The 22,679-nt window shown below is 41.4% G+C and overlaps 1 protein-coding gene across 1 annotated transcript in view; it reads right to left on the bottom strand.

The window, feature by feature from the left end:
- Positions 1–13,388: 13,388 nt before the first annotated feature.
- The window catches only part of MAPK1 (mitogen-activated protein kinase 1), a 38,975-nt gene continuing 29,684 nt past the window's right edge, over positions 13,389–22,679 (bottom strand). Inside the window, exon 9 of the mRNA XM_021549887.3 lies at positions 13,389–22,033. The gene's annotated coding sequence lies outside the window, so the exon portion shown is untranslated. The remainder of the gene's footprint in view (positions 22,034–22,679) is intronic.

Here is a 22,679-nt window from a genome sequence, read left to right as displayed (position 1 = left end):
CGCGCGCGCGCGCCCCCCGCGGCCGGCCCCGCCCCTCTCGGGGGGGCGGGCAGAAGTGGCGCGCGCCCCTCCCTCCTTCGCCCCCGGCTTTGTGGAGGAGGGCTCGGGGCTCGGGGCTCGGGGCTCGGGGCCGGGCCCGGGCCCGGGCCCGGGGCCGCGGCGCGGGCGGGGGGGCGTGCCGGCGGCGTTGTCTCCGCCCGCGCTTGCCCCGCCCCCCGCCAGCCGTTGTGCGCGCGGCGGGGCGGGGGGGTGTGCTGTGGGGCAGTGCGCGTGCCGCTGGGCGCGTGCCGCGAGCGCCGCCCCCTTCAGCGCCGCTCCCGGCGGGGGGCGCGCGGCGGCGCGCGGCGGGAAGCGGGCGGCGCGCGCCCGCCGAGGGCTGAGGCGGGCCCGCCGTGAGGGGAGACGCGGCGGCGCGGGAGCGGGAGCGGAACCAGCGCCGGGTAATGCAGCCCCGCCCAAGCAGCCCGATCGGTTCATGCTTTCGTCGCCGCGTGCGGTTTCCACGTGAAAACCCCGCAACCGGCTATGTCGGATTGCTCGGAGTGCGTTTTCACACCAGAAAGCATTTGTCCTCCGCCTTTCTGCAGGGTTTACTAAAACCCTGGGAGGTGGCACTAGTCTGGTAAAACTTAAATGCTGTAGAAAAAACTAAGGAAAAAAAGGCCAGTTAGAGGCTGAAAGACAAGGAGGATCGGTTGGAGCACTTGATAACAGAGAGAGAGTTGGCGGAAAGCACATTGCTTATAGAGAAAAGAGACACAGGTTTTATGGTGTAAAAGAACAATTTTCAACATTAGGGAGCCAAAACACAACTCACATACAAGTAGTTTCCCAAGTATTTGAGGTCTTTAGGCAATGACAGTGTTTTTCTTTAAAAAGTCAATAAAAGCCACCCCTGTTTTGTTTTGGCTGTTCTTGTTTCCACGGACAGAGTGTAGGGGCACAAACTGTGACCAAGTGTCATTGACACTGTACCCGCAGGCTGCGCTCGGCTGTCATGCTACAAACACGCCATCAATAACATCATTGTCACTTCCTTTTCTTGTCAGTCCTGGCATAGTTTTCTTTTTTCCCTAATCTTTATCAAGTGGTTTGATTTCTTTACCCAAGGGGTCTTAGTACTTTGTGGAATACTAGAGATAAGGAATCCATTACAATTCAGCTAGTGTCTATGATCAATAAACTATGTGCTGGTTGATTTTATTCTGCCTATCCATTTTAAAATATAATTCAAGTGTTGATACTTATTATAATATAATTTGGGTGTTTTGTCATATCCTTCTTCCTTCTTTATGGCAAATTAACAACCAGTGTGGAACAGTACAAAAAAGCCACACTTGCAGAGTAAAGAAGAAATATGCTTTGTTGAAACAGCAGGACGCAAAAATCTGTGAGAGTATTTCCAGTAGGGCTTTTATTGCAATTTTACCATCATCTCTCTAGCTCTGGTGCTGGTAGCTGTAGTCTTGTAAAAACAGGAGAAAGGTGATAATCCTTTGGATTTACTTAGCTACACTTCAGAGTGCACCAAATCCATTTTCCTAATCCAGTTCCCACAAGATGAGTTAGATGAGGCAAAAGCTAAAAATGAACAACATAATAATTGGAACAGAAAAAGAAGCAAGGATATAGCATAGTTTGATAGAAAAATTATATGGAATCTGATACAGTGCATATTTAGCAATGAGCAGAAAGTCATGGTACAGTGTTGATGTCTGAGTTGTCCTCCCAACCCACACAGGGAGGTGTCAGTCCAGCTAAGCCGTGACTGACAGGTCTCAGCTGGCTGAAACCAGGGGTGTCAGTCATGCCTTACATGGCCTGGCATCTCCCTGCTTCCCTGGGAATGGTGGCAAAGCTCCACACAGCCCACAGCCTCGGGCCTGGGGACACTGATGTCACACAGGCCTTCAGTGCTGCACAGCTCCTCGTGCTGGAGTGCAGCAAATGCTGCTGTACCCTCGCCTCTCTGAAGTCCTGATTGAGTTTGAACTCTGATTCAGTACAGACTCAAAGTAGCATCAACCTGGCACTGTTGGTGCTGCTGTGTCTGCTTTTCTATGGCTGTGAGCACAACACCGGGGTTCTCTCTTCCGTTTACCTTAAGAGACCTGCTGCAATCTTGGTTTGGGTGTTAGAAACTGAGCACGTTACAGAGGATCGGGGATTAAAGTTGACATGGTGAATAAAAAAACAACCAGCAATCCAGTGCAGAATGTAGAAATTACTCTCCTTTTCAGAGATGACAAGATGGACAAGGGGGAGAAAGAAGTGTCTGTCATTCAGTGAGGACAGCAAAGGATCCTGAAAGCTGAACAGTGTTTCCATTGTTTCAACACAAGCTCCGCTTCTCTACTGAAAGATCCAAATGACAAGGACACTGAGGGTTTCTTTCTCTTTGCTGTTTGTTTCCCTAGTAACAAATACACAAGCTGCACTGTTAGATACCATCCTTTCATGCTTTTCTCTCTTTTTTTTTTTTCCCCAAAGATAAAGACATGTCAAGGATGCAGTCATTGGTAGCAGGTTAAGGTTCCTTGTACGAATGTACCTCCAATACGGTGTGATGTACTTGGGGGCACTGCATGTAGTCAGTGGCTGAGATAGTGAAATAACTTTAAAAGCATGGAAGAAATTATGGAATCTCAATGTTTGCATCACTGTTTCCTTTGCTTCTTTAGGATATATTAAGTCTCAAAAGTTTGGAGACTTTAACCAAATTTTAAAAATCACTTGGTCTTAGAATTTCAAACTCTAGATTCTCTGTGTTAGCTAAAATAAAACCACTAAAAGAAGGAAACATTATTTTTTAAAAACTATTTGAACTACTTTCCTATGTGTTTGCTATAAATGCAAGCTTAGTTATGGAAAACAAAAAATCTGATCTTGTGTTCTCAGTTACTCATGTAACATTGTGTTCTCCAAAGTTCTCCAAGGAAAAGAAAAATGCATCTTTTTTATTGGGACATAGCAGCAACTGGTCTAAATGCTGTAATGCAGAAATAGCTGACAAAATTCATATCAAAGTTCTGATTATATAATATGAAAATACAACATTATGCATTAATTGTAAACCAGCTTGTTGTTAGGACGTAAGTTACACTGGTATTTGTCGCAGTGTATTTTAGTTACTTGTCTGGAACTGCCTGTGTAGGGAGGTATTTCAGGTGAACAAATAAATTCCTTTCATTTGGGGTGCTTTCTGAAATCAGTACATCTATTAAATTGTACCACTTATGCCAACATAAAACCTGCAAACCCCGAAAAGATGCAGAGAAGCTGCATCTTCAGTGGGTCAGGGAATACAAAGGATGTGATCACTGTCCTGAAACACTTTGATGTCTCAAGCTTTCATCAAGTGGAGAATAGGAAAAGGATTTGTTTGGGGGCTATGAATCAAACAAATCTGTATCATGATTTTTATGTGATGTAGACATCTGCTCATATACATATAAATGGATGTGATGTGGAAAAAAGTCAGAATCACCCAGAGCTCCAGATACCTAATTTAGGAGAATATATGTTTCCTCTGTCAGTGGGCTGAAATACACACCACTGGAGGGCAATTTGTCATCTGCAAAATCCGAATTGCTCTGTTAATGCCCATAATTACTATGGAAGATCTACTTTATCTCTTGTGTGACTTTTGAAATACCAAAACCAGATGTTAATTAAACTTTTCTAATATTCCGACTGACAGGTATACAAGTGTCCTACCTAGAGCAGAGAGGTTAATCAGGGAATTAGCTAGTACACATGCCCTTGAAGCATCAGCATGCTTTAGTTGCTAGGTTAAATTTTATTATCTTTTCCCCCTGAATTTGTTTTTTTAAATCACTTAGTATCAGCTTTCAGTAGAATATCTAGGCCTTTCTCTACATGATAACAGTAAGTTGAGTTTTGTTTTATACTTCTTTTAGTCTTTAAACAAATATATAAGGCCCACAAAAGAATCATCATGCTATAAGCACAGTAATGAAAATGGTAATCGTGAGAACAAGTGACAGCTGTATTTATTGTTGAAATGTGTTTTTTGTACTAACCAAGCTGTGGAGAGATGTCCTCAAAAGCAGAGGCAGCTTCAGGGACTGTGGCCAGGCTGTGTAAGTGGGGAAACCTGGTTGTGTCACTATTTCCTTATGGCTTTGGTTGTTTGCTTTGTGAAAGTCTGTCAAGAGATTCAAGAGCAGAACAGACAATTGCAGTGTGGAAATACCTGTGTGTGTCTCTAAAACGTACAACAATGTTTTTCTAATGAGAGAATTTGTAATTGTTTCATTTGTGTTTGCATCTGGCACAACCAATTACAACCTCTGGAACAGCAGGATTCACAGGTCCTGTCTGTTAGTTCTGTAACTTCCCCCTCATCTCTGAAAAGGAAGCAGTAGTTCTTTGAAGCTATCTCAAGCTCCTTTGCAAGGGGTGATGTCTAGATCGTCTCCAGAGACGGAACAGACAGAACTGTTCTAGCCCCTCCCTGACAGTGGCTGTGGGATTCTGAATGCAGAGAGGACTGGAGGCTGTGCCTCCAGCTTGAAACATTGGGATTGTAGACAAGGAGCAGACTGCACTTTACCAGGAGGCTGGAAACAGCATCATCCGTTTTCCAGCTGTTCACTCCTGTAAGTAAATTACACAGTACAGTGGAATATTTAGCATGCAAACAGGAGTGGCAACACAGTAAACCAGCACAACAACACATAGAAACTAATTGCACTTGATGAGTAGTATAGCATTTAAATCACAAAATCAGATGCTAGTAGGGATTTTCTGTACTTAGCAGAAGAGAAAGCAGAAGATACGTTTTTCTGAGGGAAAAGGAAAGGTAGTAGAATAAAGAGAACTACATAAGCATTTCAATGTATACATACTCCATCCTAATGTAGGATTGTCATATATTTCATGCAGCTATCAGCTCCCTGGCTGACTCTTGGCCAGCTGTTGCTTATCTGGGAAGTTTAATTTGTGTTTTGTGAGCCATAGAAAAGCAGAGATTAAAGTTCTGTTGAGATGTGTTTTGTAGAAATACATTCTGCATATGCTTGCCTATATATGCAAAACAGTTGGCTAGAGGCAAGGATTCAAGCTTTTTCTGTATTGGGATTGTTCAGTTTCCTCTTTTTTCCCCCCTTTATTCTAAGAGAGGTATTTCTTATCTTAAAATCCAGATTTATATTTCAATCTTCATCTTCTATCCTGCCCAGATTAGGGCATCCAGCACAAGCATATTCTATCATTTCACAGATAAATAGAGCCAGAGGATTATTGTAATCATGTGGTACAGCTCACCATGGGACAGAAGCCATGTGACTGGTGATATTACTTGTCATTTAAACCAGAACATCCCTTAGGGAAACATGCCTTAGAACATCCTGTCTACACAAATTGTTAAATCCTTGTTCCAGTCATTAATTACTCTCATAATTTCTCCCATTAATGTATTTAATTTTACCTTTCAGCTGTTGTTTCCTCTGTCTCTGTAAGATGGAGGAGACCGTAGGACTCACTACAGACACGAGAGCATCCTTTTAAGTAACAGCATTTGATAAAACACATTTTTCAATTTCTAAGTTGTTTCTGTATCTCTTCTCAGATCCTTTCCAAGGTATCAAATGATTTCTTGAGCTGTGGATTCCTGCAGTGGATTCAAGCATGGGACTGTCCTTCTCCTGTTCAGCCAATCAGATTATTGTATCTGTCTGTGCAATTAATTGCCAGTTCAACTGATTCTTTATTGGGATCCCCAAAGACATTTGAGAATTGCTGTTCCCACTTCAAAAACAGGAATATCTTATTATAGGGGCAAGCAAACCCAAAGTTATTTAATTGATGGTAAAAATACTTTCAACTTGTGTTTTCTCATGAATCAGGCTAGACATACTATACAAATTAAAAGCTTGGCCACATTCAGAAGGCATCTGCTATCAGGAATGACCAGCATGTTACCTGGAGTTTTTCACAGAAGGTGAATTTAATTTCGTTTCAGAGGTGAATTACAGATTTCCATAGCAAAGCAATACCCTAGGAAAAATTGAATTGGAACCAATTTCGATTAGGATTGACTTCCTGTGGTAGCCAGCCTATTGTACACAGGGCAAAATGCAACAGGGCATCAAATTATTCTCTGGAATTATATGAAGACAGATACTAAAGAGCTGATTATTTTTGCAATATTGAGATGAATATACAAAGTAAAGAGTAATGTTGGCCATGGAAATTTTCTGAGAAGGACACAAATAAAAGCTTTTATTGTAATTAATATGAATCTAGCATAACTTTGAAACTGAAGGAGACTGAAAAGAAGAACAGTAATAACAAGAAAAAACATGTTCTGTGACTATCAGAGCACAGGTTTATACACTGTAACCTGACACTTGACACATATCTTTTTAGTAACTTATCTAAAAAGTGTCTACAAAGATTGCTGGAAGGACAACATACAAAGCAACCCGTCTTCCTGCTCTTCACACTGGGGTTTTTAAATTCACTGTGGCAACTGCTAGAGCTGCCTCTGCTGATTTATTACTTGTATTGATACACCTGATTCTGTAAGATTAACTCAAAGGCCTTATTTGCCACCCTCACCCTGTAATTTCCCCCTCCTCTTAATCTTTCCTTCCTTTTTTCCCTTATGTCATTTAATTCTGTCAACCCCTGGAGAATGCACGGGTTTACAGGAAAGACTAGTTTTATTTAGACTCAAGAAAAAGCATCACTGATTTTTATGTTTGGTAACCAACTTACCTGTACATTTCATTTGTAAGTTGGAACAGGCTATATGTGATTTCTGTACCCTAAATACTAGATATTTCTGATTTTTGTTTTCTCCAATGGATTTTTATTTTCTCCAAGGTTATCTCAGTAACTGAGACGTGAACAGTCCTATTAAAACTGCTGAAGGATTTAGAGAAAAAACAGCCTAACACTTGGTCCCTCTGGGAAGGTGAGCCTGGTACTGTACTGGCTCCATCTTGTGGCTGAATCTTTATAACCAGCTGACCCTTGCCATCATTCTTATATAAATATTGATAAATAAGTGTGTGAGCTTCCTTTATAACTTTTAGGACAAATGGCTCAAATTTTTCTGGTAATAGAGAAATAGGGAGGCAGGTTGAAGACAAGATTGGCCCAAGCAAGCATTGCCCAGTTCCCTGTGTAGCAATGTCAATCACAGTGTTTGGTTACATTCTCCTGCTTACTGTCAAAGGAGCCTCAGCTAGGCAGAGAGAGAACATCAAATGCCAGCACTTTTTGATTCCAACCTGCACTAATGTTGCTGTTCATTATTAACTTGCTGTGGCCAGTAAAGCAATTCACCATTTACCTTCAAGAGTGGCCTAGAGTTTCTACCAAAACATAAACAGTGGAGTTTATTTTGGCAGCATTCTTTTTTTTCTAAAACAAATACTTTTTCAAGTGGTTGTCATTAAACAAAATGCTAGCATTTGAACGGAAGGAAAAAGCAGATAGCTTTCAATTAACCTTTTCCTGCCATCCCTGAACTGTGTTCAGTAATTGTCTCAGTTTGACTGCTCAACCACCTAAACCATGAACTGAGCATAGGAAAGGACAAAACACACAGCAGGAATTACAGAACGCTGACAACACCCCAGCTCACTGACCACATGGCTCAGCTAGTGCCTGCCTCATGTCCCAGTTATATAAGTTCACGTTTTGGTGTATAGCACAAATAGGTGTTTTCTTCAGACTGCAGAAAAGTAAATAAACTTTTAGCACCTTCAGTGTTGGCAGCAGGAAGGCAGTGAGCTGCCAGGACATGCTGGATGTTCTGTTCTGTTGTGTATCAGCTTGTGTGTTACAGGATAGAGCTAACAGGCACGGTAGAAATGGCATTCATCTCTAAAGATATTGCTACAGTTGCAAGATTGCAGAGATCAAGAGAATACAAATTATGATTGCAGAAACTGGTAGAGGGTTGGTTACTGGGTATGAGGTATAAGACTGGCTGCACCCTTATTGTGGCAGTGTTAATACAAAAGACATGTCCCCTGATCCATATGACATGAAAACAAAGAAAATGCCTGTTTCCAAGGAGTCACAAGCCACAGCAGAATATGCATGGCAAGAAAAGTCTCTCTTGCTATGTCACACAGAGCATCCATGATATCCAGGCTTGACTGACAAAACAGCTTTACCTTGTGATGTACCTGCCAATCTGAAAAACATTCTATATCTAAAGTTCCATTTTGTATCCCCTGCAGACATGCTCAGAAATATAAAAATAAGTACAGATTTGCAAGACTGCCACAGTGAGTTAACAGTGTCAAAGTCTCTCTCTGCTGCACATCATACCCCTTGCATGAAGCAAATCCACTCAGAGCTTCACTGCAGTTTCATATTAAGGTTTCCTTGCTAGATTTTGTACCAAGAAAAAAATCTTTGCATTAAGTTTGTCACTTAGTCAGGATGCACTCTGCACACAGTGCTTACCTCTGTGCTGTGCCATACAGCTGCTGAATGCTCTCTCTGTTCTGCTCTGGTACTGACACGTCTGGCAGAATGTTTGCTGAGGGACTGCTGCAGCTTGTGGCCCAGGGGCAGCAGTGCAGGAGAGGAATGGGGTGGCCAGGCTGCTGCAACCACAGCATGATCAGTGCTTGAAATGGCTGGAACAAGGGTGGGAGGGAGCCATAAAAGACTCTTACATCTGCTCGAGACAGCAGCATCCAGCACTACACATAAAATGTGTGTCAGAGAATGTAATAACAATTACTTAAAATAAAGGCAGAGGTAATGGTACTGCTTCGTGTTCTGCAGTGTGCCAGGCTAGAAGGTTGTTGTCTGGTAACAGAGGGGTGAAATGCAAATACTGCAACACCACCTCAGCTGGTATCTAAGCTCTAGAGAGGCCAGCACTCAGGTGGATCTTACCCACACCAGCTGGGGGTTACAGTCTTCAACATCCTTCTCTGCATCCATATATTCTAGAAAAGTAGTGCCAATGTTAGCATCCCATGCAAAGAAACTGTCACAGGTGCCTTTGTCCTATGCTTTTCTGAAACCCATTTTGCATCCTAGGTTTGGTTTTTGCGTTCCCCAGTATCCTTGAGAAGACCCATTCTGCCAGAAATAGCCACATTTCAGTGCCTTTCTGGGGTATCTCAAACTTTTAGGTTCTAAAAAAAATTCACCTGAGACCTCTGGATGGCTCAGGGGGCACAGGACACAACCAAACCAGCTGCTCTGGCAGGAGCACACAAGCACAAGTCAACATAACTCACATTTGATCAGGAAACTGATACTTGCTCTTGTGTGAGCTGAAGAATTACAGAGCAGAGCAGACAGCATTATCTGTGTGAGCAGGGTGCAAAGCAGGGCATGGAGGCTGACAGAAAAGCTATTGGAACCAGCAAAATCCCCTGGGCATCAGTACAGAAATTTCCTGTAAGACACTTTGCTGCTGCTACAAACAAGATTCTGCAACCCTTTGGATATTGTTACAAGAGAGAAATGTGTCATCTTAGCTGGGGGTATAATAGGGTATAGTCTGGGGAAGTTAGTTTTTCATGTTACAAGCTGTAATACTGTTCTCTCAGTCCTCTATCTTGAATTGCTCTTTTGATACTTCTGCCAGTATGTATGGAATGGGTGGATGGGAACAGAGATGAGAAGAACAGATTGTACAAAGTTTGACAATCATAACTAGCATAATCATAATCATTAATATTCATATTAAGTTCCCAATGCCTCACCTTGCTTCTGTGCTTCATTCCCTAGCACGGTGGTGTGCTTTTTTTGTAGATGGTTGGAATTGCTTGAAATGGGGAAAAAAATGGAATAATGATCAAATCAGACCCAAGCAAAAAAATTGTCTTTAAGTCCTCATTTCTACTGCCTTGACCAGTGATACTGTACACCCACTATGAGACTCAGACTGCTTTAAAATAATACAACTAAACAACCAAACCCAAAACAAAAAGAACCCCCAAACCTACCACATCAAAATAGAAATTATTCATTTACAGTTTCAGAAATATGTTTGTGTTGTGCCCTGTCACTAGCCTTTGTCAAACACTGGTGCTCTAAATCTAGAAGACTTATATGATATTTTTCTAGGCAGTGTGGGAATTATTACAAATTCTGCTGTTTAACGATCGCGGCTGACTGCCGTCAGCAGGGTTTTATTTGCATAACGCAGTTCACGGCAGCTTTCCCCACAGCTCTGCAGGGGCTGCGCAGGAGCGCTTCGCAGCACGGAGCTCTGAGCTACGCTTACGCTTTCTCACTTCCTTCAAAGCTTTTATTTGGATTTTAACGGAGGCAAAGGTTCTACTACGAGGCTGAATAAAAAGTGTCATTACATCATTTCTAGGGTACGTTTTGTCTCTCTTGTTTTTGCTTTCTGGAGATTAGATCAGCATTGCAAAAAAATTTGACCTGCAGACAAAATGAATAGCAAACATTACACAAAATTTGGTTTGATTTGTAAAAAGCATGTGTAAAATCCAATATCTGAAACGTGCAAGGCGGTACAAGATTGAAAGCTGAGGCCGGGAGCAGGAACAGCACAAACTGTGGTGGTGCCAGGAAGGGCAGCCTGTGCAGCAAGGAGGGGCTCAGCCTTTGCGTGTCTGCGGCAGCTGTAGGCTCTGTAAAAACAGGGATCATCCCGCACTGCCGATGTCTTCCAGTCAAAACAGAAAAAACCATGCGAGGGGTAGCCCCCTTTATACCCTACAACGAGACTGAAGTAGGGGTGAAAGTGATTAAAAGATAAATTCCATGCCTAAATCTGTCTTGTTCACTGTATTTCTTAAAAATGGCAACATGTAGCTGTATAAGTATGACCTTATATGTAAGTTTTTATATATATATATGAACTTATATAAGTATGAACGAAAGATCTACTTCTCCCCTCCCTTGAATAGGTGCTCTTCAGCCCCATGCACCTCAGAGGTGTCCCGGTCACCACATCTGCACTGGGCATTGGGCCAGGTGACCTTCAGAGGTTCCTTCCAACAGGATTTTTCTATGGTTGCCTTCAGGAGCTTGGCTACATTTGACAACAGCTACATCTAATGGCACTGGATTACAGAAAGTTCTTGAGATGGGCTGCCTGTTATCCAGGAAAGCCAAGCATTCATCTGACCTCAGCACAGCCTTTACAGTGTAAGAGGACTAAAGAGAAAACAAGAAAATAAATTATTGCACAAGACAGCAAATAGAAACAAAATAATTGCAAGAAGATACCAGGCAGGACACCTCTGGTGGAGCCCATTACTTCTTGAGGGAGACTGCGTACTGGGTGAATCCAGTTTTGGGGCTGGTTTAAGAAAACCAACATGGCATTGGAAAAGCCACCCAGTATTGTACTGTATTGTATTGTACTGTATTGTATTGTATTGTAGCAGCTGCTGATTAGCAAGCCCTGGAAGGTGTCAGCCCGAGGTGTAGTCTCAAGCAGGGTATAGGAATTGTGCTTATAGGAAGAGCTGTTTCCCTCAAGCTTTTCAGCAATTAGTTAGCTCTTCACTGCCTGAGTAGGTGCAAAGGGTTTACAGATGTGTTTATTATTCCTAAACAGGCCATACAAAGAGTTTTTAATTTTTACTAGTTTACCTGAAGATTATTTTATTCCAGGGCATGAAAGGCTTTGTGCCCCCTGCTCCAAAATCTAGCACAGTTAGCAAGCAGGAGCAAGACAGATCACTGAAAGGCAATCACATTTCTTTTCACAGTGAAAATTACCAAATATTCAAATGATTCATACATTCAAGTAAACCCAAAATATACACATGGAAAATTTCAGTAATTGAACACAAACATGTCATCATGAATCCATTCTCAGTTCAAGTGAATGCCAAGACAATTCCTGAATATCCTGAAATGAGTACCTTAGGAGCTGAAATAGACTCATCTGCTTAATTAATTGCTACCTTTGTTGGATGAGGAGTGTGGCAATTTGCAGATAGCAATATTTATACAAGTGATGCCACGGGCTTCATTGTTGCTGCCCACCTCTCTACCCACCAAACCCACCGGGATTATAATCAACACCTTCAGACAACCCCTGTTGCACACACTAATTTCATTCATTCAAGCACATTGATCTGGATATATTTTTGCTTCCTAGTCCCTTTTTCGCCCCCAAGATTTAATTCAATAACTATTACAGACACGGCATTTTATTCTGAGAGGGACTGTATTTCTATTTATTCTTCAAGATAAGTGTTTTGTTTAATATACTTGTTGTAAATAAACTCTATTACCCCTTGTGGTAAAAGGCCACAAGTTCCTGCTTTGAGAAACTTTTAAGTGAAATTGTTTCCAGATAAATGTTTCCATGTGGTATTTGCCTCTTAATTCACTTAAATACCTTTGAAAGACTCAGGCTCCCAAAGATCGTATGTAGCAGTTGCAGGGAAGACGGTTTCAAGGGAAGAAAACAGTGAATTACAGAAGCAGTTAAAAGTTGGGAAGCAGAAATATTGTCATCTCCAAAAAGTGAATTTTTCCCTGCATACATGAAAAACAGCTGACTGGAGCCTCAGGTAGTTGGGAATATTACAAGCTGCTTCTCTCTTCAGCACTGTAGAAAATCCGCCATTTGAATATTTCCTAAAAGTATTTCGTCTTCATCCCCGCAAAGAAAAGACACGAAACCCCTTAAATTTTATCTGCTGCTGCACTGCCCGATGGCATGGCTCCCACAGCACATGGACACGAGTTCAGCAGGGCACGTTGTTCTGAAGGGCTTCACCCCTGGCCGCTCATTCCAGCTCCTCGGGACCGATTTCCAGGAGAGGGAGCAGAGCTCCTGGGCACATCTCCCAGCTCCTGGCATTCCTGCTGTCCCTGTGCTGCAGCCCAGCCACGCAGCCTCTGCTGCTCCGCTGCCGGCCGCGACACGCGCAGCAGAGCAGCGCAGCTGGATCTGGAACTGCAGCACAGCGCTTCGTGTTCTCCACACAGGTCAGACTCCTCCACTCTTCTGCCCCTCTCTCCTTGGATAGGAAACACCAACAGGCTCCAAGGACACAACGCCCCAGCAACAGCTTCCTCTTCAGCTTCCCACTGGTAAATAATCCTGCGTTCTGTACTTGCTATACAAATGGTTAGGGGTATTTACATAAAACGGTATTACTGCTCTACTGACAATCAGTCTGACAGAAGGGTTGGTTTGCTGTCAGCTGGCAAATACTGTGGTGACGTTCCTGCCTAGGAATAATTGCTGTCAATGCTAGAGTTGCCTGGAACTTGTTAATATGACCAGATTGCTGTGGAGGTTGGTCAGCAAAAGGTTCCTCATAGAAAGCACAGGCACAACCTTTCTAATCCCCAGGTGATCCTCCAGGGAAGTGCAGTGAGGATTGACAGCTAAGGCAGTGTCACACGCATACAGAGCAGCACCACAAATAACTTGACTGTGCGTTTACAGTAATTTTATTTACAAATTACCACGACACCTGTAGTACCACAGTTTTTATAACACCATTAGCAGTAAAGTAAATCACATCTAAGAAGAGTAGGAGGCAGCAGAGAAAAATGTGCACAGAGAATGCAGAAAGGCTATTTAGCTATAACTGAAAGTAGGTATTTTTCAACAGACTTAGACAGTGAGAAGGAATATGTTGAGAAAAACAAGCTCTTCAGCCCTCTTATTTCTACAGCATGGAATTTTTTGTACAGTGACAATTTAGTATAACGAGTACTACACTAGCAGTCAAATGCAAGTGATAGGGAGAAACTGTTTTATTATCTTGCCCTTTTGAGCACCCAGAAATGAAAGCTTCCCTTTGAACTGAGTTATCCAGGGTTTACTTGCAGAGCCAGAAGTGCAGAATTGCTGCTGGGGGGTAGGAGGGAACAGTACTTATGACTAGAGAGTTCCCAAGCATTGCTTATTGCCTGTGAAGTCTTATCTGGTCTTAAGTAGTTGGTGAGCAAAGCCAGTTGCAGCATTCCACAAGTCTTTTTACAGTGCCATGCTCTAAAGCTGAGTACAGTTTAGCAGAATCCCAAAATCAAGCAGAGAAAAAAAGCCCTTCTGCTCTCTTACCACCATTGGCTCTAATGATGCTGGTGTTGAGCCTGGGCCTTTCTCAAGAGGAACAATGTGGAGGAGCAAATCTGGAGAAACACTCTAGACTTAGATGTATTCTGATGACAAGACTCAGAAGAAAATAAGCTTAATGCAACATCAGGTGCAGCCCTTTTCTGCTTCAAAGTACAGCAACAGCTTCCAGAAAGCAAACAAGTGTTATCCAGGACCTGGTTTTCCCCTAGATGTCTTTAATAGCCTGGAGCGACTGTCAGTGCACACAATCCATACTAGTGGCTGCAAAGACAATGAAAATACAAGCTGCACAGTAATAATTATTTCCACTACTAACTACACACAGGATATATTGCTTTTGGTACAATGCCATTTATTGTCACAAGAAGAAAACCAGTGATTAAGTTGAGCACATGAATTATGCAGACCTTTGCCATGCTGGAACAACAGCATATTTTACTTACAGAAATGTCACCAAGTCAGCTGTAAAAACAACTTTAACACAGTGCCTCCAAAATACCAAGCATATCCTCAAATCCAAATTTATATTACATTTAGCTACAACAGAATGATTAAGAAATGGTTTGTTTTCAATCCCCACTTTTGTCTGGAGTGCTGTGCTTACACTGCATGAAGGCAAACAGAATCAAAACACGGAGCTACAGTGACAGCCACAACACCCACTGAAATATTTCTGAGTGGGGAAACTGGCCACTTTGTGTCCCCTCCATACCTGTGCAAACCTACTCAGAAAGCCTGAAAAGGTATATATACAAAAACTAACAAAAAGTTTTTTAAAACACAGAATGCATTAAAAAGTCTAAAGTTTGAACTCTTGAGTCTGTGGTGCCTCAACTATAAGTTAGAATATCTGTGAGTTTTAATACTTGCAGGAACCAAGAAAGGATTTTTAGTCCAAATTCCCTTTCCGGACCAGCTATCAAAATTAAAGGTGACCTAGGAGAAAGGCCTGACTGAAAAGCCTTCCAGCTCTCTTGCAGTATCATCAGTTCAGTGAGTCTCAAGCCAAAATTCTGAATATTCAGCATTTTTGCATTTGTAATTTTAAGGCAGAAAAAGATGTTCACAGCAAGCCATTTAGTCTGGGATGTTACAAAAAAAATCACAAACAAACCAACAAAAACAATCAAATAAACAACCTTCCTACAAGATGCATCTCAAGTCTTTTAGTAATAGCAAATTGTAAAAAATTCGATGGCATTCTCTTATAGCTTTGGGTTTGTTGTTTGTTGGGGTTTTTTTTGCTAAAAAAGCCTGAATTTTCAGACATAGATCACACACACATCACAGCTAGAGAGATTAACATCTTCCATTATTTCTAAGTTGTGTGTTCAAGGTCAGAATTAAACTTGCAAGGTGGAATGGGGGATCCCTGCAGTGCCATCACCCTGGCTGCTGCCATGGCAGGGCTGGCCCAGGACTGCAGCTGCCCTGCCCTCTCTGTTTTCTCCCGAGCCAGGGCTCCAGGTCAGCTGCCTGTAGCCAGGCCCAGCTCTCTGAAGCACAACTCTGTCCTCGGCTCAGCTGGACAGAGGCAAAAAATGAAAGAAGCAAATAAAAGCAGAGTTGTGAGACTGCAGGACTCTGCAAGCGTGCAAGGTAAGGAAAAGTAGGAACAAAGGAGTGAAGTCATCACCCAGAGCAGACAAGGGACTTTGGAGAAAGATCCCAACAAGGAAAGTGTAAACCCCTGAGGAAGAGCAGTGTTGCTGGAAGAGGAACTCAGAGCAAAGGTCAGCCCAGTGCAAGCAGCAAGGCACGGAGACAGGAGCAGCGCTGCAGGCAGCAGTCAGCAGCTGAGTGCACACAAACACAGACTGGGAAGAGACACTGAAGGATTTTTGTCTTTTTCAGTGAGAAAACACTGCAAACCCAAGACCCTGGCAAGGCATTTCTTGCTCTTTTCAGGGAACTCAGCAATGGAAGACTTCAAGTCTCCTGTCTTCAGCCTTCACACAGGAACACAAGCTACCTCTGTGCGAAGCTAGAAGGATCACACATTTCTCTACCACGCTAATCAGCTGTAAAGAGAAGGAACTTCAGGAAAAATGGGCTGTGTGTGCATGTTGAGAAACTTTAGGCAGCTTTAGGGAACTTGCAGGAAGTTTTCAGCATTCACAAGGTACATCAGTTTAACAGGAAATAATCTGCTGTTTATCATCAGAATGCTCACAAATCCTAGAGAATAAAATTTTCTTTTTGTAACAAGTGGAACTTGTTTACTCAGTTTAAACACAGAGAAAAGTAAATTGCCAACAGTAAGATGTGCTGAAAAACAGGCAGTTTTAGAAAACACTTGAAGGAAAGTTGTCAGTGTCAATTTATAAATTACAGGGGAAAAGACAGGGGTTACAGAACAGGTCTCACATCCAGCTCCCAAGATCAGGCTTCACACAAACAGCACGTGAGCAGGGCTGCCTTTCTGATGGGGATGTGAACACCTCTGACATCAGGGTGGTGTTCAGCAGCCACACTGAAGCTGCCTTTGGAACTCCTTCTGAAGCTACCTGGACTTGTGTGGTGAGAAGACACATAAGCAAGGTAACCAACAGATGCGGCATATGTTCATGCAATGATGTTTGTGAGTCTACATGCCTCAAATGTTTTTTATTTTTTCAGCTTTTCAGTGTTACATATATGCAGTTTAGAAAGAATAACTGGAGATGAAACATGCACAACACAGAATTATCTTTGGTCTGCAAAGTCCTAGGTCAGAGTTCTACAGAGTTTGATGCCATCAGACCTACATTAATCTCTTCCAAAAAACAGTTTGTCCTCAAAAGCAGCTCCTTGCCAGCCTTCCTGAGTATTTGAGTGCAGCATCTCCCCAGCACCTGGGGGTGCTCAGGGGAACCACCACCCTGACCCACGTGCCCAACGGCTCAGGAGTGCCCACTACACCTGAAGCTTACAGATGGAGAGCTTACAGCCACTTCTGGTGAAACACAGGGAATTTGTGTGGTATTTCAAACTAATCCCACTGAAACAAGGATCACAGCAATGTTAAGTCAATCAGTTATTTGTCAAAACCTTCCTGGAGCCAAGCAGCTGTGCAGTTGTACCTTGAAGTCCCTTCCTGAAGTACATGCTACAGTGAACACATCTTCTGCCAGGGGAACAGCCACAGCCAACAAAAATGTTAAGAATACATAAGAAACGTGGTGAAAATTAAATCCTGTATTATTCTTGGGGGAAAAAAAAACTGCACTCTGCAGTGAAAGCCAAGGAGGAGAAGGAGAGATGAATTTTTAGAAGCCAGTCTCAGAGCTGTTACACGCCTGCCAGTCATGGCTAAGTTTTCTTTAGTTTCAGGTCACATTTTCTGCCTTTTCATATTAATTGGAGAAGTTTTTAGCTGCCATTATCCAGCTACACCTTTTAAGAGTTTAATTGTTTGAAGAAGAACTGAAAGTCTATGACAGCGATATGAACTTACCTGCACTGCTCCCAGAAATCCTACATTTCAAATCCCTGATCAGAGAACCCCCTTTTTGTACTGAAATGAAAACATTTGGTTTCTAAGGATTACATAAGTAAAAATTTTTGAGATTTCATGGGAACAGTGCATTATGAAAACCCCTATAAAGTGTCAAAAAAGCCCATGAACCATCAGGTAACACTGAAATTAATTTGCATCACTCATTGGGTCAAGATTTCGTAATTTTCTCATACCAAAGCTCATCTGCTTTTTTTTTTTGGTTTTTGGTTTTGGTTTTTTTTGGCTTCCCTAGTTTAATTCCAAGTTGGTACAGTTCCACAGGGGGACACACACCTTGAGCAATTACAGCTCTTGCCTGCAGGCTGCTCCCTGTGCACTTTCAAGGAGGGGCAGTTTTGGATCAGCCAATGGACCAGCTCAGACCAGTCATTCTAGATATGCACGGAACTATGCTGGTTTGGTAATACAGGGACACAATTTAATGATTTTCTTTGCATTTGTTTTTACAAGATTCAGATGCCAAAAACAAAACAGAACATTAAGTTACCTGATTTAAAAAAGAAAATCACAAACGTTTACAACATCAAAAGAATAAGACGAAATATAAACCTTTGCTACTTACAATTGATCTATACAGATTAACCAAATCACAAATCTGTCACAATATAAATGTTTAATTGTTACAATGAATAGGAACATACAGAAAATGATTTATTTATTTTTTATAAAATCTTCCTTTGCTTTTTTATTTTAAACTTACCATTAACGAAATTAGCTATGCAGGACTTGTGGGGTACATGACTAAGAAGGCACCAACAGTACAAAGCAAAGACAAAGCAGTTTGAGTATTTTAAGAGTGCTCTACACTGATACAACACGAGAAAAGGCAACAATAGTAAGTAAACCAGCTGCAACCTTTAGAAATTTGTTCTAGATTTACACATGTAGTCCAACTTTTACATTTCTGCCGATGTATCACTTGGTTTGATCACAGCACATGCTACAAAAACCACTGTAAGCTTCACTTTACTAATGTGCACTTTTCACTAATTTAGTGTCTTGATTTCAATTGTTAATGAAACCATTTTGAACCACAAATGTATTTAAAAGGATTAGTAAAAGGATTGTTTGGACTTTTTTGTTTAAACCACTGCATTTACAAAAATATTTCCCCTAAAATCTGGGATTGCTTGAAGACATTGCTGTACAAATATAAAAGTACTATGCAAGGGACCAAATTCATAAGTATATGGTGTGTTATGTATAGACCTATATTTATACCATATCACTGTGCTGTAACAACACAATAAATTTATCAATAACCAAGGACTATATAAACTACACTAACATAAGCAATATATATTAATAAAGTTTAAATCTATAGTACAGTTGCTCAGCAAACAACTTTGACATGGTATAAATATATCGTAGCATATTACAGTGGGCAGCAACAACAGGTTTTTCTTTCTCTCATTCTGCAAGGAAAGCCCTGCTCAGCTCCTCAGGTTTTGTTTGGCCACGGCCGAGTTCTGTCCCCACTGCCACTCCGGAAGCTCCCGGCGCACGCGGCCCAGCTCTGGTGTCACAGGGGTGAGGAAGAGTCTGGCCACAGGCAGGACAGCAGAGTCAGAGGCTTGTTTGCCAAAGTATCCATGAGAATTTTGTGTTTGCATATTTTTCTTCAGCTGTAAGGTTGGAATGTTTTTGACAGTGAACTGTTTACATTCCTTATTCCCAAAGCATCTTTACCATGAAATATGCATGCTACTTCGATTAAGAGTTGCTGTTCTCTGCTCTAAAATATAAAAACTGCATAAAGAAAAGAACCCAATGTAAAATGATGAAATAACTGACCTAACACAGTGTTGTTAGAGGCACCTTCTTTAAATTATTTTTAAAATCTGACCAAAAAAAAAAGTCTTGCTTCAGCATTTGACGCATCAACAAATTCAACCCAACAATGTTTACTGAATTCAGTAAAGGATTGATGAATGTGGTTATGGATCCTGATGGATGCCAATTGGATTCAGCAAAAGTAGCTAAGGAAGAAAGCCCAAAAGCACCAGACATTAGGTAAAGCAAACCCTCGGCTTCTCACTCAGAGGGACAGGATGCAAGGGTAAGTCTACACCTCCTCAAACATCCCAAATTAAAGACAGTATTAAAAAAAAAAAAAAAAAGAATTGGGAAAGAGAAGGGTGATGTAAGCTGCCAAAGTTCTTCCTTAATAAATTAAAACTGAGGTGTTACAAACTAATTTCAGTAACAGTCATCTTTCCAACCATGCCAAAAATGATTCCTTTTGTAATGATGATCATGCAAGTAGCAGAGATTCTAGAACTATTTCAACTTTTCAAAACTGAGTGAGAAAAGCATTTTGGTAAAGATGTGTAGAAAAGTCAAGAGAAATTTCTACACTGGTATCAACAGTCAAGTGCATATTTCTTCTACAGAAATGTTTTTAGCATAGGTTCCATACCACAATTCCATGATAACTTGTGCAGTGTCCTGACAATGCTCTGAATTTGTTCCCCACATCAGAGATTTATGTACCAAAGGAACTTCCTAATAGAAAATGCCCTTTAATGATGAACCCTTGCTTATTAAAAATTAGTTTTGGCAGATTAACACTTAAACTATAGGAAAAAAAATTGAAATGGAATCTTGTAAGCACCCTTATCTACTGGAGTCTAAGTTAATGGCTTTCTAGATTTCTCTGAAGAGCAGACTAAATGGTATGAGGAAGCCTGGAGTTATTAACCAGCCAGCATCCTTATGTACTACAGTAGCAATTGAACCTGATTTTCATTCAAAGACATTACCCAAGAGGAAACCAAAAACTAATTCTTAATGTTAATGTGAAGATATAAGATTTAAATTTATTTCCAGGAATTACAAGTGCATTTTGTTCATATTAGCAAGCAGTCTTTATACAATCCATTCTTCACTGCTGCCAAAATAAAATGAGAAAAAGACAGCAGAGATATGAAAAGCTAAAAATAGAACTATTTTTCCTAAGTTATTTGTTGAATAGCATTTCAGTTGAACACAACTCAGAGGTAACAATAGATTATTTTTTTTCTCAATCATAGGCATGTGGCACTTAGACAATCATCTTTGCACAGAAAGCTTTAACAGTCATGCGAGGGCACAGTAATTATTTTAAACAAGGCAAATTTCTCACCACAGAGAGCAGTGGGGAAAGAAAAGGAGGCACTGCACTGGAACATAACACCTAGTAAACTCCACATTATACAATTTCAGTAACAAATACTTGAAAAGATCATTAAAAGGTATACAATTTTAAATGTTATTTAGTGCTAGCTTTGTTTGGTTGTCCTAACTCAGCATTATCAGAAAAGTTTGATAGTACTTGACAACAGAACAGTACTTCATGTCACGAGCTCATGGAGGCTTGATTACAAATCACCATAGTGTAGGTTGCAAGAAATGAACTTGAGATGCTGACATGCTGTAGGAGCAAAAGTAAATCAAACTTTCTCATTTGAAGATGCAGTGTTCCTCTCTGCAAGAATCTGAACGTCAGTAATTAGATTCAAATGTCAAAACTATCAATCCTCATTTGAAACATTTCATTGGTATGCAGGATGTAGACTGAGTTAATTAACATCATATTCTGATTTCTTGCTTGCCACCAGATACGGCTGCCTTGCCCAGGAAAAGCACTGGCCACGGGGTCTGTGTTAACCCTTCCAGCACTCAGGGAGCAAAGAGCAGCTGCAGCTGCCACCTTGCCTTTGCACAGGCCGTACAAACACTACTGCATGGTAGGAACTTTGGGAGTACTATGCCTCCAACGTGGGTAAACTTTAAATGATCTCTTAGGAAAAGCATGGAGAAAAGGGTACAAATTTTGTCAATACATGGAAAAATGTTATTAGATGAATTCAGTTAAGTTGGGCTCCTATGTGGCTCTTACACTGGATAGAATACCTGTATGTACAGCACAGGACACCCAAACAAGTGCATAAGCAAGATTAACATGAACACAACTTATGCTGCAATCCATAGCATAACGGTACACTCTGCCGGATGCTAACCAACCATTTCTATTTAAAAAGGACGTGCAAAAAAAATCTGGGATGTCACTGACTTAAAGTGCCCTGAATAGTAGCTTTTCTAAAAAAAAAATGCCAGCGACTTCAGTAAAGTCAGAAAAACACAGTTCATGGTGTAAACGTCTTACAGGTTAATGAATTATCTTCTTGGATATTGATCCAGGAGTGAAAGGAACCACTGCATCTTTCAAACCAGAAAGCAAGCAGTTAAAACACGGCCAGCAGTAGGTGCACGTACAGTACAGTACTGCAACAGGTCAACAATGGGCATTACGCATAGGAGTGTCAATTACAATTCTTCAGGCTTAAAAGATTCATTGAAAGCATGAAAAGCCAAAACTACCAGGAACCGCCCTCCTGAATGGCTCAAAGGAGTTAGTGGATAAGCTGAGAGAGGCCACAAGACATGACCAACAATAAAGAACTGGGAAGAGGAACAGCAACATTTGAGCATGCCCAGTCCTTTAAGTCCTTGTCCTACAAGAGAGCAGAGACATATTTCAGTGAAGGAAGTTTAACATCACCTTTTAAAACAAGCCCTTTCCTATTTCTGTGCTCTGTGCACACTGGGTTTACCATCCGCCAGAGCCAGCTGGATCTACAGATGTTAAAAAAGAATTCAGAGACAGTGGATCTCAGGGCATTCAATTTTAAACTATTAATTATTCAAAAGATTAGGAAGATTAAATGTAACTGATCAATGAAGTACATTGTTTGTTTAAACCAAAAATCTGTTCTTTTCATATTGCTTCTCAATTCCAAAACCCACAGCTCAGGGGACACTGAATCTTGAGAAACAGCCCAGTGAGAAGAGCTGGCTGATCAAGCACAGTGGGAGTGTGCAGGAGAACGGGAATGCACAGCAGGACACTGTCACTGTGCATTTGAAGCCAGCTCCTGGGGACTGGCCCTCACTAGGATGTCAAGCAGCTATGTTTAACTGTTGTGCTATGGCATAGCTGGCAATCCTAACCACAAATGACCCGGACAAATTACCAGCATATCCTTATCAAGCTAAGTACAATATTTCAATTTCAGTATTGTGCTGGCCAAAGCAACTCTATATAGTAGCATTTGGAGCATTTTTATCAAACCAGAAATTTCTGCTAGCAACCGATGATAT

This window comes from Lonchura striata, chromosome 15 (assembly GCF_050655825.1).
Source record: "Lonchura striata isolate lonStrDom1 chromosome 15, ASM5065582v1, whole genome shotgun sequence".
In the NCBI taxonomy this organism is placed as follows: domain Eukaryota; kingdom Metazoa; phylum Chordata; class Aves; order Passeriformes; family Estrildidae; genus Lonchura; species Lonchura striata.
This window is presented reverse-complemented; position numbering and strand designations above follow the sequence as displayed.